The sequence below is a fragment of the Hevea brasiliensis genome, chromosome 16, assembly GCF_030052815.1.
Source record: "Hevea brasiliensis isolate MT/VB/25A 57/8 chromosome 16, ASM3005281v1, whole genome shotgun sequence".
In the NCBI taxonomy this organism is placed as follows: domain Eukaryota; kingdom Viridiplantae; phylum Streptophyta; class Magnoliopsida; order Malpighiales; family Euphorbiaceae; genus Hevea; species Hevea brasiliensis.
This window is the reverse complement of record NC_079508.1, coordinates 68,246,085-68,259,632: the sequence shown is the minus strand read 5'-3', so window position 1 is coordinate 68,259,632 and position 13,548 is coordinate 68,246,085.

Here is a 13,548-nt window from a genome sequence, read left to right as displayed (position 1 = left end):
CAATAAATATTTAGTAAAATGTTAAGATAGTTTTGAAACCACAGTGTCATGACCATATATCTGAATGTCTCACTAGCATGCCTAGTGGGAGGAATTAGTTTTTAATTTTGAATTCGCTCTCTGGTCAAGTGTTGAGGTGTGTGCTAGTAGAGGAAGAAATTGAATGGGTACCCATAGTTTGAGCTAGCTAGTCTTGAGATTCCTCATAAGCCTCGCTATTGAGATGAACATTATCGATGGCATGATATAACTGTGTGTTTTTATGAAATCTGTTTTGGGACTTCCGAAATGAGACTATTTTGACTAAAATTATAAATTGTGTTTTGTATTTGTTTTTCATTTTCAGTACAATATGTGAATAAACGTGAATTGATTTATGCATAAGATTTTATTTTAATATGTTGTACACCACTGAGTTATAGTACTCAGCGATGACTGTTTATTGCTGTCGCAGATAGAAAGATTAGTAGAGCAGCGGAGTGAGCTGCTGAGGATTTCAGTGCTACTCTTGGACCTTTTGACGGGTATAATTTTATACCCTGATTATACATATTTATTTTGATGTATGTAACTGTATGTATAAATTGGTCATGAGCAGTTATACAGATTCTGTAATAATATTATTTTGGGTTTTCTGATATAAATTTAGATTGATAAATGTAAATAAACTTTTCTTCAATGAAATGCAAATGAGATTAATTATTATTATTTTTGAGAATAATTGAATTCAGAATTATGAACTATGGAAATTGATTTAAATTGTGGAGTTTGGGGAAAATTGTATTAACCTGAGTTGTAATGGTGGTTGAGATTGGTTAAAGTGATATATTGGAAGTGTTTTCTACAGGTAAAATTTTCGGTTTTCTCAAATATAGACTACACTCTACCAAAATTTTTTCAAAATTTGTGAAAAAATCAAAATGGACAAAAATTTTATCAAATCTTTAAACTTCAAGTAAATATTTTTAATACCTGCTAAAAAAGCTCACTACTTTCAAAAAGTAAGAAAATTATTTTAAAATCCCTTGTAGTGTATTTAATGGGTTATCGGTAGACAGAGTCGGTAATTCATTAGGTATACTATGAGATCATATTATGCCTTACAGAGGAGTAAGGTGTGACACATGGACTTTCTAAGGGATTCAATTATGACCCACCAAGAATTGAATCAGGGCATTCCTAGGTGTATTTCATTCATTCATTTTACAAGAGTTGTTAAAGGAGCACATAATCAACACTTGATCTTGATTTCCTTCCACTGGTCTCACCAATGCTCTTGACCTCCTTGATCTTCTTACAATCCAATTACATTGTAATCCTTGGCATAACAAGGCGAATTTACAAGAATATGGACTTTAAAGTCCTCAAATAAATGAAATTACAATCCAAATTATTACAATATTTATAATACATGCCACTAAAATAAAATTAATTATTTTACATCCCAAAGAAGGATAAAATAAATAAATCCAATCACATTGGTCTTTTATTGTCCATGATTATCCATCATGTATATTAAAATTTAACAATTAAATAAAATATACATACAAAAATTAAATTGAATATCACATATTCAACCAAAATTCAGATTTGAATCTCATTCAAATAAATTTAAATATAGAAACCTTTTCCAAATTTAATACCTTAAAAACAATTTTCAAAAATTAATTGTGTGATTATAATTCATAATTAAACAATTTAATTAGGTATGAGCCTAATTATGGGCTTTAAGATATACAATAATTACATGATTAGCCCATAAACCAAATGCATAATTCAAACACTTCATAGGGGTGTTCTTCACATTCATGCCGCCACCATGGTGAGATCCAAATAGCTTTAGATCAATCAAAATTTGATCCAATCACACAATTAAACCTCATAAACAATCTTAATGGCAAATATAGTGGCTCTGATACCAATTGAATGAGTGGAAGCGTGATTATTGAGCATTAGAACTTTGAATTTAAAAAATTATTTCTAAGGTTACATGCACCATGCCAAGTTTCTTATGAACCTAATCAATTTCCAATGCCTAATTGCATACCAAAACATATTTTAGCATGCATTAAAATTTATTTGCCATTAAAGATTATGAATTAACATTTAATTCAATCAAACCCTAACTAAAAGAGGGATTTTTAGGTACTAACCTCTTGATGCATAATTGATGCAATCTTAGGATGTTCTTAGGACCCCAAATGTTATTCCTTTAGCTTGTCCACTACAAGCACACACCAAAGTAGCAATGGCAGCCCCTAGATTTGCTTCTCAAGCCTTGTCAACCAATTATGAGATGGGGTTTATGCTTTGTGAAGGTTGTATGATTGTATTGGGTGTTAGAAATACTTTATAATAATTTAATTCAAGAGAAAATCTAAGTTTTTCCCTTTGAATCAATTGAGAAATTAAAGAGGAGAGGGAGACTTCTTGTTGCCGGCACACTTGAGAGACAAGAGAGAGTGTGGCTGATTTTTCTTTATAACCTCTCTTTATATACTTAGGTAAAACTCTAACTCACTTGCCGCATGTCATCACATGATCCCATCTTATTATTATTTGATTTAATCCTATGAAGCTAAATGTCAAGCTCTATTTAAATCATGACATGTGGTCTTCCATCATAGGAAGACAAGTGGCAAGATCATATGGTGCTATGTGTCACCATCTCATGGTACCACATGTCACCATGTGAAAAGACTAATTTGCCCTTACTCTTTCATTTGAGTTCTCAACCCAAAATTACAATTTCTCCTCTTTAAATCAATTTATATCAAATATAAATAAATTAATTAATTAATCTCCATTAATTAATTTCTCATAATTAAATTCATATTTAATCAAATTAAATATAAATTTAATTTATACTACACATCTAATAACCTAGATTTGGTTTCAAGTTATGCTAGGGACTTTGTAATCTTATTGCAAATCAAACCTCTTTAATTAATTAATTAAACTCTTTAATTAATCAATTAACTCACATTTTAAATGGTGATTAGCTTGTGTAAATATGTGACTTACTAGGCTCATTACTTATTGGCAATGAGAAATGATATTAACTCTTAATATCATTATAACTCTTTCTTACCGTAAATGATTTCTCTAAATCATTTCAGGCATCTTATAGACTATGGTTGATACCTAGCATAGTATGCCATGACCACCCGATCAGTAATAAGGAATACATTAAATGAACCCTTAATCATATGTTACCATGCACTAGAATCTCTCCGTTATAAAATTCTAATTCGTGCTGGAGTCATAGTTAATGTCAAACCCCATTGCTATAAATATTATGTTATCTTTTAATTCCAGTTCTTGATTAATTAGATTTTCTTGTCAGAAATTCTTTTTTGACTAAATCTGTCTGTCCTGGCTAGGAACTTGAAACATCAAGAACAATTAAATGAATATAGGATTTTATCCCTATTTACTTAGAGTAACGGATTCCATCTTGATCAACACCTATCTCCATATATAACTAGTAGGAGCCAACACATGCCCATATACCTATACACAGTACAAGTATGAAAGTAGTATCAAACTCAAACCAGCTATATATAAGATAACTATGTTATCTCAGGTCTAAAGATTATATGCACTGATATGATATATGACAATGTATTGACAAGAGTAAACTCTATGTGCTTGTCATAAGCGTCACTGGTTCAGCCTACTTATCATGCATAAGTGCCTATCATATTTGTTATGTGGCATGAGACTCACCACTCCATATTATATATATCTCATATAAATACCTTGGGAACAAATATGATTACAATCTTTCTGGATAAGTCATGTCCTTTGTGAAGTATCATCGATTATAAACTAATTTATAATACTTTGTGCTAGAAATACTATCACTCATATTCTTAACAACTTAAGAATAGAATTTCTAATAAAATATCAATGGACCTTTTCTATTATATATAAATATATTATGTAAATGGAAAAGTGAAATTACCTTTTATTAATAAAATGTGTAGAAGATACATACAAAATGATATGCTCTAGGGCATACTACTAACAGTATGGTTGTGGCATAGAAAATTAGGACATGCTAGCATGAACACACTTGCTAAACTTTCTAGAAGAAATCTTGTTAGAGGTCTTCCAAAGTTAAGTTTTGAAAAAGAATTTCAATGCAAAGCATGTGCACTTGGTAAGCATACAAAATCATATTTTAAACCAAAAAATGTTGTAACTATGTCTAGACTATTGGAGTTATTGCATCTTGATCTTTTTGGTCCAATCACACCTAGAAGTCTTGGAGGCAAGGCATACACATTTGCAATTATTGATGATTTTTCAAGATTCACATGGACTTTCTTTCTTGCTCATAAAGATGAAGCCTTTGATGTATTTGAAGCTTTTTACAAAAGAATTCAAAATGAAAAAGGCTATTGCATTACATTTTTTAGGAGTGATCATGGAAAGGAATTTGAAAATAGTTTGTTTGAAAATTTTTGTTCTTAAAATGGTATTTATCATACTTTTTCAGCTCCTAGAACTCCACAACAAAATAGAGTTATTGAAAGGAAAAACAGATCTTTGAAAGAAATGGTAAGAACAATGCTGAATGAAAATAGTTTACCAAAATATTTCAAGTGTATTATAAATACAAAGATGCTATATTCTGAACAGATTTTCCATTAGAGCTATTTTAAAGAAAACTCTTTATGAGCTTTGGAAAGGAAGAAAACTTAATATTGCATATTTTCATATCTTTGGTTGCAAATGTTACATTTTGAATAACAAAGACAGCAATCTCAAGAAAATTGATGCTAAATCTTGTGAAGGAATATTTCTTAGTTATTCAACAAATAGCAAAGCATATAGGATTTCCAATAGAAAAACCTTGACCATGGAGGAATCAATGCATGTACTTTTTGATAATGCTGACACTTCCTTACAAAGGAAAGATTCTTGTGATGATGAAAATGAGCAGATTCTAAATTCCAAGAATTCAAATAAAGATGAGCTTGATCCAAAACAACTAGTAGAGGATGATCAAAATGACTAAGAAGAAGAACTTTCTTGTTCTATAAATGTTGAAAATCAAGAAGACTCCTAACCAAATGTGGAAGAACTACAAATTGAGGAACCTCAACATTAAGAAATTCCGCAAGAATGGAGGTACCATAAAAATCATTCCAAAGATGACATTCTTGATAGTCCATCACAAAGAATGATGACAAGAGCTCAACTTAGAAGATATTTTGGTAATGTTGCTTTTGTTTCTCAATTTGAACCCAAAACATATGATGATGCACAAAATGATAAAAATTGGCTTCTTGCTATGCAAGAGGAACTAAATCAATTTGAAAGAAATAAAGTGTGGACACTAGCTCCTAACCCTAAAAAGCATTCTATTATTAAAACTAAATGGGTATTTAGAAATAAGATGGATGAAAAAGGGCATGTAATTAGAAATAAAGCTAGACTAGTAGCTCAAGGATACAACTAAGAGGAAGGTATTAATTTTGATGAAACCTTTGCTCCGGTTACTAGAATTGAAGCTATTAGAATGTTGTGTGCATTTGCATATTTTAAGAATTTCATGCTTTATCAAATGGATGTTAAAAGTGCATTCTTAAATGGATCTATTGATGAAGAAGTTTATGTGGCTCAACCTCCTGGTTTTGAAGACCCTCATTTTCTAAATTATGTTTACAAGCTTACTAAAGCTCTCTATAGTTTAAAGCAAGCTCCTAGAGCATGGTATGAGAGACTTAGTACATTTTTGCTTCAAAATAATTTAAAAAGAGGAAAAATAGATACTACTCTTTTCATTAAGAATCTAGGAAAAGACATGCTCATTGTGCAAATCTATGTAGATGATATCATTTTTGGTGCTACTAACCATTCTCTTTGTAAGAAATTCTCCAACATGATGAAAAGTGAATTTGAAATGAATATGATGGATGAACTTACTTTCTTCCTTGGATTGCAAATCAAACAAATGAAAGATGAAATTTTTATAAGTCAGTCCAAGTACATAAGGGATATGCTAAAGAAATTCAAAATGGAAGACATGAAAAGTATTAGAACTCCCATGAGCTCAACAATCAAATTAGAGAAAGATGAAAAAGGTAAGGAGATAGATAATAAACTCTATAGAGGTATGAGTGGTTCTTTACTCTACTTGATAGCATCTAGACCAGACATTCATTTTAGTGTATGTTTATGTACAATATTTCAATCATGTCTAAAAGAAGCTCATCTTGTAGCTGTTAAAAGAATTTTTAAGTGCCTCATTGGCACACACAACATTGGCTTGTGGTATCCAAAATGTGAATCATTTGATCTTATTGGTTATAGTGATTCAGATTTTGCTGGTAGTAGATTGGACAAAAATAGCACTTCTGGAACTTTTCAATTTCTAGGCCATGCATTAGTTTCATGGCATAGTAAAAAGCAAACATCTGTTGCACTTTCTACAGTAAAAGTTGAATATATTGCAACTGGAAGTTGTGTTGCACAAATTTTAATGGATGAAGCAACAACTTGAAGATTTTGAAATTAAGTTTGATCACATTCCCATAAGATGTGACAACACTAGTGCTATTAATTTGTCAAAAAATCCTGTCCAACACTCTAGAAGCAAGCATATTGAAATTAGACATCATTTTATTAGGGACCATATTCAAAATGGTGATATTCAAACTGAATTTGTCCCTTCTGAAAAATAACATGCTGACATTTTTACAAAGCCACTTAATGAGGAAACTTTTTGCAAAATAAAAAGAGAACTTGGTATGACTGATGCTCTTGCTTGATATTTGATGAATAATCATGTTCCTATATGAAAATGAAGTGATATATGTTGATTTGTGGTGTTAAAAATGTGTTTTGAAATTTCTGGTGCAATTCAAAAACTTTTGAGTCTGATTTGACGTGAACAGTATTCTGCAGAATTTAATCACAGTGGCATACTAATCTGTTTGCTAATTTTCTTGTTTGCTCAGTGCTTTACCATTGCTCCTAATTCTTCGTTGGCAAACTGGTAGTCAAGTCTGATTGTACTGAAATTCTAAGATTATTTTTCATTTCTAAGCGCTTGTTCTGTATTTTTAAAAGGCATATTACTTAAATTCCCCTTTTGTTTAAAACTATGTTTCATTATGTGTTTAGAGGGCAAAATAGACTTTTCATATATTAATGAATATAATTTTTGGCGAGGGGCTCAAAAATTTGTAGAACCATCAGTCTTCTCTGTTTTTCCACTGATACAGGGTATCAATCTCTTTGCAAAATTTCCATTTCTGTCTTTTCAAGTTTAAATTTCAAAATTTTTCCCTTTTCCGACGCATCTCTTCTCAAAATCTGATTGAACGCATCTCTTCTCCATTGATAACCTGTTTCACTCACAACCCTCTCAACTATCATCTCCCTTCATTTTCTTTAAAATTTTCGAAACCCATTTGCTCTAAAACAAAGCTCTCATTCCGCATTCTTCAAAACATTAAATCCCTAAATCCTTCTTATTCATTCCCCGATATCTCTCTCACTCTGTTGAAGGAAATCATTCAAATTGATTCTCATTGGGTTAAAATTTTTCGACGCATTCTCTTTTGTCTTCATCGATTTGTGTTCTCTCTACAAATATCAGGTATTGATTTTGAAACTTTGTTGGATACGTGTTTTACATTTTTTTTTGCTTTTGTCTCTCACTCTTGAAATTAGTTGATGGGTTTTCTTATTTTGAGCATTTTCATGACAACAAAATACGCTATATGACAAAATCATGAATTTGTTATTATTAATTCTCAAAAACCCTAATATTTCTTACTGTCAGTCCTAAAATTTTTTGAATAATACATGACATTGCGTCAAAAATGTGTTGGTATACTTCTAATGGTTATACATTGACTGCTCACATTGATTATTTTGTGAACCTAGTTTTATCTATCCCTACTACAAACTATTTCTGATTTGGTCATGGCACAGTCAAAAGGAAAAGGCAAAGAAAAAGTTACCACACCCTCATCATCTTCAGATTCTGCCAATGCCAGTGTTCCTTCATCTCCTCCTCCTACATAGAAAGAAGCTTCTCTAGTCATTGGAAAAACAAAAGAAAAGTCTAAGAAGAGGACCAATGAGCCTATCCAGGAGAAAGGTTTTAGGAAGAAAAAGACTTTAAAAGCTCTAATTGTGCTTATGGAAATGGCCATTCATGAACTAAGGTACATTCACTGAAAGGTTCTAGGAGAAAGGTTATAAAAAGAAAAAGACTTCAAAATCTCTAATTATGCTTATGGAAAGGGCCATTCATGAACCAAGGTACATTCACTGGCTTGCTTTTAATGAAGTCTTAGTTCCTTTATAGTCTCTATTTGAATACCAAAAATGGGACAAATTATGCTCTAATACTGAGGGAATATATGTGGATTTAGTTCAAGAATTCTATAGAAATTTGAGAGTTGATGATGCTGAAAGTGATAAATCTTTTAAGGTTAAAATGAAAAGAAAAGTTTATGAGGTGACAATAGAAAGGTTAGCCAAAGCCATAGGCATCCCAAACAGTGGGAATAAAATCTGTTCTCACAAAGAAGTCTTTGCTGTTAGAGAGTTCAATAAAAGAGATTTGCAGCTGAAGTATTTAAAGGAGAAGTGAAAGATAAAACCAGTATCACCCATGCTCACCAACACATTAAAATCCTTCACAACTTCATCATTTATGTGATGAATCCTAGAACTGGTAGTCCAAACTATTTAAGCACACTTGATCTCTGCATAATATGGCATATTGTGAATGAAATTGAGTTTAATCTTGCCTACTTTATGCTGAAATAAATCATGAAATGGAAACCACCTTACAAACTACCATATGCCCATCTTCTTAATGGCCTATTTAGAGACTTTGGGATATCCTTGGAAAATAAGAAACTTAGAACAAATATGATCCCAATTACAAGTCTGCAGAAAGATGATAATGGCAGGAAACTGAGGTTTGAACAAAGCGTTAGGTCTAAGGGTAGTGCAAGTGATGCTTTTTATGTTGAAGGAATTCTGGAAGAAGTGAATAATTTAAGGTAGTTTGTTGAGATTGAATTTGGAGAAATACAAAAATTTAGATCTTTTCAAGATGTTCTTATGAATGCACTTGATTCCAAGATTGATGGAACTTTGATAATGATGTATAAAATTGTGAATGAGTTATCCAAAATCTAAGTTCATTTGGGTCTTTCAAGCACTGAAGCTGGAGAAACTAGTAAGGCTGCTGCTACTGGTTCTGTTCCACAAACAGAAAAAGAAAAGGAAACAGAAGAGGAAGAAGAGGAAGAAGAGGAAGAAGAAGAAGAGGAAGAAGAAGAAAAAGAAGAAAAAGAGGAAGAAGAAAAGGAAACATAACAAGAAAAAGAGGAAGAAGAAGAAACTGAAAAAGAGGAAGAAGAATCAGATGATAGTAATGGAAAAGGAGGTAGCAAAAAAGGAAATAAAGATGATATGAGTGACTCTGTTTCTGAGCAGGAACCACAGACTCCTACTCCTGTTGCACCTGCTAAAGGAAAAGAAAAATCAGCTAAAGAGGGAAGTAAGCAAAAAGAAAAAACTGGGAAACCATCTGACAAAAAGGCTAAAACTGGCAAAAAGCCTACTGCAAAATCCAGTACCATTGTTGCATCTAAGTTAACTGTTGGCCCTATTGTTTCTTTAACACCTGAAACTGCAATGGCTGCTGAAATTCTTCAATCTTTGAGTGATAAACCTGTTAAGTCAAAAAGGGTGAAGATGGCTCCTCCGAGACAAATCAGAAGAAGCTCTAGGCTGAAAGGATAAATCACCTTATTGGATGTTTACTGATTTTATTTTGTCTGACAGTCTGTCTCTTAGTTTGCTACTCTATTTGCTATTTTTTTAGTTTTCTGGACTTTAATTAGTTTGCTATATTATCTACTATTTTGTCTATTTTAGTTCACTACACTTAAACAGATTTGGTTTATACATATGTGCATGTTTTCTCCCATGTTCTTTTGATGCTGACAAAAAAGGAGAGAAGTGAATGATTGACATTATTGATATATCTTGTGATTAATAAGTTATATGTTGTTTAGTTGTTTGCGAAAATATATTGTGCATATTTAGTTAATATTCTAGTCATACTTGCCTAAAAACTCCTTGTGACTCAAAATGCTTATGAATAGTTCATTCGAATTATTAATGGGGAGTTATTTGTTAATATGCGTTGATATAGGTATATACATAGGGGGAGTTATTCCCACATATACATTCATACACATACTCACACTTGTCAATTCTTACATGTGTCGACACCATATTTTGGCCGATCCCTAGAATCAATAAAAAATCTTTTCTTTGAACAGCTAATCAGGTTTCCGGTCCCTCCTTGATAGGAGGTCACATTTCCGATCTCTCCTCACAGAGAATTGAATCAATGCTAAGTCCTCATATTCATTAAAGCCTCGCCGATCTCTCAAAATCATTTTACCGACCTCTCAAACCCGATGTCGGATTTCGACTGCCAAGAATATTCTCGATCTCTGTTGATGAATAAAATGAACGGCACTAGATCTTTTCCTATCGCTTTATTGCCGACCTCCTTTCCGAAAGTTTAAGAGCTAAAGTTTTGGTTCGATTCCGATCTTAAGTATTCGAGTTAAATTTTCAATAAGTTCTGCTCAAAGATTTCTTCCCTACCGATCTCATGTTCAAAGTGCTTTCCGATCTCTCATACTTAGATTAATAATCACATTTAGTTTTGTTTCTTTGTGCTCATACAATCAAATACTCAGATAAATAATGGTTTAAAATTTTCCGATCACAATCATTCATTGAACAAAAGGCATTTCATTTCATGTCATAATTTGTATTAGTTATTACTGGGGATCACCCCACTGATCTACATTTGGATCACTCCTCTCTCCTCTCACCTGGGCTTCATCCTCACCGTCTTCATCATTGTCCTCGTGGAGCCACATCGGCCATCCAAGAAAAGTCTTCTTCCGGGTAACGCCCCGGAGTGCGGCCAAGACAGCCTTGTTAGCCTTCACATAGGCCACACATCTACCCCTCACCATCTCCTCATCCCTCTCCTTAAGCTCCTTGTCTTTCTCCTTAAGCTCCTTATCCTTCGCCTCAAGTTCCTATGTTGAGCGACTGAGCGGCTTCGTTGGCGTGAAGCACTGGACTTCCTTAAGAGCACGGCCCTCTCATCCAAAGCGATTCTGCTCGCCAACCTGGCAGGTCTTCATGGAGCTTTGCGATCCCTCGACTTGAGATATATAATCCCAGCGGATGAGAGTTGGGATCGGAGGAATCCACCTCCGATTCTTCTTCCCATCTCCTTACCTGCGCTGAATCCTTTCCCTGGGATCATGGTCCGGTTCACGGACACTCCACGCTTAAGCTCATGGTCCGAGCCGATATGTCGCCGAGACCATCTCGGATAGCTTTGCCCCGATCCTCCGGAAAGAAGATGGTAGACCCGTGACTTTGGCGAAATCGCAGTTCTCCTTGATGTCCGATTATTCCTCAAGCGATCAAGACTTGAGCGCCCCAGAGAAGAGGTCCTCCGAAGCTTGAGAAGGCCCCCTTCCCGCTTGGAACAACCGCAAGAGTCTGAGGCTGCTCCTCCGATCTAGGAGGAGATCGGTAGTCAGTGGTGTGGACCGAAGGTTGGGGAGGATCACTTTGTATCTCCTCGTGTTCGTGATCGGCGCTTGGTCGTTCAACGCTTTATCTCCTTTATCTTCCGTGAGATCTCTCTCCTTCTTCCGCTTCCTTGAACCTCACCACCCGCCATACTGCACAAAGAAAAGGTTAGTGAGATCACTAAGGTCGTGAGAATTGAGATATAGAAAATACCGATGCTGAGGTTAGAGAGCGGAAGTTCGCGGTCTTGGCTGAGCAACTGAACATTCAATGGTGCAAATTTCTAGCCACCGAATCCAAACAAGAATACTTTAGTGGCAGCCTCACTCTTCAGATCCATCACTATCAAACTTTCCTCTTCGCTCGTGGTAATATGGTTCTAAGCAAGGGTCCCCGGTACCACCATGCGGGGAAGTCCTCAGCGGCTCTGATCTTTGCTCCTCACAATGAAGAAACGATTCTTCCAGGTTCTTAAGAGACGAGCAGATCGGAAAAGAGCCCGCAATTAGAAGCTTCACTGAAAGAACGATGGTCATCGTCCTTTCGGTGAGTTAGCCATACAGCTTGGCAAACACTTTAGTCAGAGGTCTGATTCCCTTAGCTCGGCATAGACCTCGGAAGGCAAACCAAGATCGCCACGAGTTGGGGTGGATTTGAACAATGGATATTCGGTGAAATTTTAGGACCTCCTTATAGAAATCGGTAGAGGGAACCTCGACGGCCTTTAATCGTTCTTCGTACACCATGACCATGTCATCCTCTTCAAAAGAATGATCGACACGAAGATCGCCATGGCACTTGATCGTACTCATATGAATCGTGACAAATGTTGTATTCTTGAACAACGATTGCGCATCGGATTCCCAAGAACCGTGGAAGCTCGATACATAGGAAGGGTCTCTCTCTTGAAGAAGGGCGCAGACGCTTTAATGGTACGAATTCGGCCACCGACAGGCAGAGACCTAAGGGGTCCAGTTATGCGCTTGGCTTGATGCCTCTTCTTCATCGACGATGACCAAGAGAACTCAATGGAAGGAGGGCTCGCTGCGACCTTTCGCACGCTCATTTTCAAAAGAAACAAAGAACTTAAACAAAAAGAAGATCAAAGTCCTTACGAGTCTAATCGGCCGGGAAATTGGAGAAAATGAGAGAACTTTAAGCTATGAGCGGGGCGAAAATGAAATGAGAGAACAATGGCTAACCCTCCCCTATTTATACTAGTCCGAGCATTTAATGCTCGCGAGGTTAGGCGGATCGATTGGTGAGACTCGGCGGTAATGCTTCTCGACACTTCTCTCAAATATCAGAATGTTGAGAGAGATCGGTTAATTGGAGATCGGCATAATAAGTTTAAATATTTTGGAATAAAGGATCGGTCAAGTGTCATTCATAAAGAATCCGGATCGGATAACCACCTTAGAGATCGGAAAATAATCAATGCAAAAATAATAAGATGATAAGCTGCAAAATAAAGTCTTTATTTGCAAAAGATTCGAGATACATCATTTGGGCGATCTACTGAGGATGCACGATTACATTGACAGACTACATCATTTAGAGCGATCTCTAGAATCCGGATTACCTTAACATTGGATCCACATCATTTTACATGATCTCACAGAGGCCAAGTGAAAAATCCTGTATACAGAAGAGGTGATCCTAAGGATTAGTTTATAACTTATCCCAAGGATACTCGGGAGATCCATGGATCAGGTTATAACTAATTCAGGATACTCCCGGGTGTTCCAAGGATCGGAGTTTATAAGCTGATCCCGAGATATTGAAGCCAGGATGCTTCATCCATTGTCGAACATGATAATAATAGATCAGAATCATTTTCGGAGCACTCCAATGTGATGGAAAGGCAGGAATGAACTTCCAGTTGGAAATGACTTCCGAGATCGGTACGCTGGCAAGAAGCATATCTGA